A 4,767-nucleotide genomic window follows, 5' to 3' on the forward strand; every position below is an offset into this window, starting at 1 on the left:
CATCAAGGCTCTCTCCAGCTGTCTGTGCAGGCCAGGAGTTCTCACACACATCCTGGGAGTGTGTTCAGATCAGTGGAGCCTTGGAACCCAGCTGCATAGACTCTGAGGCAAGCAAACCTGGGTTTGGATCCCACCACAGAACATTTATTTGTTCCATAAACCAAAAATAGTGTGAGACAGATCTCCATTAACTTAGCAGTTTATTTTGCCAAGGGTGAGGATGAGCCTGGGAAAAAGAGACAAAAGTTACAGGAGGCTCTGTAGCCTGTCGTTTTTCCAAAGAGCGTTTCGGGATTTCCATACTTAAAGGGGAAAGAGTAGCAGTAGGGAAAAGAGTAACAGTCCATTACGCCTTCATCTAGGCTCAGTAAATCTGCATTTTACGTTAGATAAAGCAAACATAGAACAGAGGAAGAAGTCAAACATGCATTTGTCTTGGGGTGGGCAAAGGAATGATTTCTAGTCTTGTCTTTGTCCCATGCCTGTGAAGACAAGCTATTAATTTACATTATTAGGGTGAGATTCAATAGAACTCTGCCTTAGGGTGAAGATTTTGGATAATTTTTCCCTTTGGAAGTTTGGGTCTCTTTTCCTTTCACATTTCTTACAACAGTTTTTACAAGTATTTATTGCCAAGTACTGGGCCACGACAGCAGACAAAATAATTTCTACTCTCAAATCCCTTCTCTCACGGAACTTATATTTTATTTATTTATTTATTTAAGATGGAGTCTCAGTCTGTAAACCCAGGCTGGAGTGCACTGGCACAATCTCAGCTCACTGCAACCTCCGCCCCCCAGGTTCAAGTAATTCTCCTGCCTTAGCCTCCTGAGTAGCTGGGATTATAGGCATGCACCACCACACCCAGGTATTTTTTTGTATTTTTAGTAGAGATGAGGTTTCCATGTTGGCCAGGCTGCTCTTGACAAACTCCTGACCTCAGGCGAACCAGGCACCTCGGTCTCCCAAAGTGCTAGGATTACAGGCGTGAGCCACTGCATCAGTGGAACTTACCTTTTAGTAAGGGAAGCAGATAACTAACAAGATAAGGAAGAAAAATATATAGCATGTCTGACAATGACTTAGTAGAGCCGTAAAGAAAATAGAGGAAAGGATGGCAGGGCAGCTGGAGGTAGGGTGGAAGGTTTAAATAGGAGGGTTGGGTAATATTTGAGCAAAGATTTGAAGGAGGTCAGAGATGGAGCCACGTAGTCTGCATAAAGACCCTTTAGTAGGTGCTTTGGGAGCTCAGGACACACCACTACAAAACAGAATTGCCAATGACTAGACTATGCTACCCCAAAATATACCTGTTTGGCACATTGATTATTATTATTATTATTTTTTTTGAGATGGAGTCTCACTCTGTCACCCAGGCTGGAGTGCAATGGTACAATCTCGGCTCACTGCAACCTCTGTCCCCTGGATTCAAGCGATTCTCCTGCCTCAGCCTTTCGAGTAGCTAGAATTACAGATGCCTGCCACTATGCGTGGCTAATTTTTGTATTTTTAGTAGAAACGGGATTTCACCATGTTGGTCAGTCTGGTCTCGAACTCCCGACCTCAGATGATCTGCCTGCCTTGGCCTCCCAAAGTGCTGGGATTACAGGCATGAGCCACTATGCCCGGCCAGCATATTGAGTATTTCAAGCGTGTTATTTTGAGAAACTGCAAACATAAGCGTTGCTCTGAAAAGCTGTTATTTTATAAAGGAAATTTACATTTAAAAGGGACATTTTCATTAGAGAGGGTATCTATTTCAGGAAGAGATCTACTCTAGACAATTTTTATCATCTGACACACTTTTATTTGCCTAACAAGGCACCCTTTATTCAGCACCCATTTCCACCCTCACCCTCCTATGTCTCCATCACCCTCAGAAGCCCCAAACCCCTATTCTGTAGCTCAGGATAGTATATAAGCCTCAATTTTCGGGCTGTTTCTTGGAGTCTTATGTTTTTGTGGGACTCCTGTGCATACATGTGAAATTAAAAATGTTCTTTTCCTGTAAATCTGTCTTATGGCAATTTAATTCATAGACCTGCCAAAGAACTTAGAAGGATACTAAGAAGCAGTATTTTTTTTTCTCTCCTACAATTGTAGAACCCCAAAAGCTCAGTTTGAGTACCTGATGGAAGCCAAACAGAGGCACATCAGTGCTTTGGAAGAGTGAATGGTTTATTTGATTTGGCCAATGTGTGAGCATGGGAGAGACAAACTCTCAAATCTGACCTGCCTTTGAACATCACTGGGGTCTTTTATGAGTAAGGTAGGTTGTGGGAGGTGAGATTCCCCAGTGATTAAAGCTGTGAACAGCCCCAGGTCGATCAAACTTTCTGGATGCCATCAAGGAGGTCTGCATGACCTAAAGATCATCGTTCTTTGAAAAAAAAAAAAGTTAATTTTGCAGGCAGGCCCCAGGGTCAGGATATGAAGTTAACCAATTATTAGTGAATAACTTCTACCAAAATGACTATGTATAAGCAATTATGCATGGAAGAGGAAAAGGACAAAGAAAAAGGAAAATAGCAGTGGTTCACATCTATAATCCTAGCACTTTGGGAGGCCAAAGCTGGTGAATTACTTGAACTGAAGAGTTTGGGGCCAGTCTGGGGAACATGGAGGCACTATCTCTACTAAAAATAATAATAATAATAATAATAATAATAATAAAGTTAGGCCAGGCACAGTGGCTTACACCTGTAATCCCAGCACTTTGGGAGGCTGAGGCACGTAGATCACCTGAGGTCAGGAGTTCAAGACCAGCCTGAGCAACGTGGTGAAACCCTGTCTCTACTAAAAATACAAAAATTAGCCAAGCGAGGTGGGTGCACCTGTGATCCCAGGTACTTGGGAGGCTGAGTCAGGAGAATTGCTTGAACTTGGGAGGTGGAGAGTACAGTGAGCCGAGATCACACCATTGCATTCCAGCCTAGGCAACAGAAGTGAAATTCCATTTCAAGAAAAAAAAAATTAGCCAGTCGTACTGGTACATACCTGTAGTCTCAGCAACTTGGGAGGCTGAGGTGGAAGGATTGAGCCTGGGAGCCAGAGATTGCAATGAGCAGAGATCCCACCACTGCACTCCAGCCTGAGAGACAGAGCCAGACCCTGTCTCAAAAAAAAAAAAAAAAAAAAGTCCGGGCACAGTGGCTCACGCCTGTAATCCCAGCACTTTGGGAGGCTGAGGCAAATGGATCACAAAGTCAAGAGTTCAAAACCGGCCTGGCCAAGATGATAAAACCCCGTTTCTACTGAAAATACAAAAATGAGCCAGGTGTGGTGGCAGGCATCTGTAGTCCCAGCTCCTCGAGAGGCTGAGGCAGAGAACTGCTTGAACCCGGAGGCAGAGGTTGCAGTGAGCGGAGATTGCACCACTGCACTCCAGCTTGGCAACAAGCAACTCTGTCTCAAAAAAATAAAAGAATAGCTCGTGTGTGTGTGTGTGTGTGTGTGTGTGTGTGTGTGTGTTTCTGTTTTAGTAATATAGGCTCTATTACAAAAGGACCTCACTGACTGGGACCTGCTAGCTCCTGTACTGCTACAAATGCAGGATTCCAGGTAAGATTCTTGCCATAGCTTCTAGATCTCTGCCTGCAGGGTATGGTCAAAGTGAGAGTGGTAAATGTCTCTTTGGTTTTGTTTCTCCTCTTTATTTCTCTATTTATAAATTTATTTTATTTTTTGAGATACAGTCTTACCCTGTTGCCCAGGCTAGAGTGCACTGGCACGATCTTGGCTCACTGCAACTGCCACCTCCTGGGTTCAGGTGACTCTTGTGCCTCAGCCTCAGATAGCTGGGATTACAGGCGTGCCCCACCATGCCCTGCTAATTTTTGTAATTTTTTAGTAGAGATGGGATTTTGCCATGTTGAGCAGGCTGGTCTCAACCTTCTGGCCTCAGGTGATCTGCCCGCCTTGGTTGCTCAAAGTGTTGGGATTACAGGTGTGAGCCACTGTGCCCAGCCTGTTTTTCTCCTTTCTGAATTTAGATTAGCAAAAGAAAATATTTGTGTGTTCTTGTGTAGCACACTGGTGTTCGGGTTTTTTCCTTTTGCTTTTTGGTCTAGTACTGGTTTTCAGATCCCTTCCCTCCCAGGGATAGTCATTTTTATTTGTTTGTTTTTTGCCTCTATCTTTTGTGTCCCTTGTCATAAGGAGGAGAATCATGGAATGAGGGTCTCCTTTTGTCTTGTTTTATGTCTTGATGGCTTGGCTTTGTGACCAGTGAGAATTTTCTCTCTGGTCTCTGCCAGCCAGAGGGTGCAAGTGTTGGCTTGCCATCAGGCAGCCAGTCTAATAGGCTGGGAGCCCGAGACATGAAGTGACAAGCTGCCTTCTTTCCATGCGACCTTGCCAGCTCTTGAAGTGTCTGCCTTAATAAGTGGTCCCAGTCTATAAGGGGCAAATGACATCTGAACTTCCATTGCTTGGTTAGTGCTGGGAAAGTCCCCTCCAATTAATGCCTGCCCAGAGAGGACAACTGCTGTCGTAGATTAGCAAATTAGCAGGGTTATGACTAGAGTTGTCCCAATTCCTTGGCAAACCAAGCTTCCATTTTCACAAACACTATCCTTAACTGCCTGTGGCAGGGAAGGTCTTTCTTTGCCTTCTTAGGTTGTCTCTGGGAGTGAATTTTTTGGATTACGGGGCTGCAACTTCTGCATCCACATCGAGAATGCCATTTGCACCCACACTAAAGATTTATTCTGAGCCTGGAAAGTTTCCCCCAGGTTTTTTTTCTTTTTTTTCTTTTTTTTTTTTTTT

The sequence above is a fragment of the Cebus imitator genome, unplaced genomic scaffold (assembly GCF_001604975.1).
Source record: "Cebus imitator isolate Cc_AM_T3 unplaced genomic scaffold, Cebus_imitator-1.0 Scaffold197, whole genome shotgun sequence".
NCBI lineage: Eukaryota > Metazoa > Chordata > Mammalia > Primates > Cebidae > Cebus > Cebus imitator.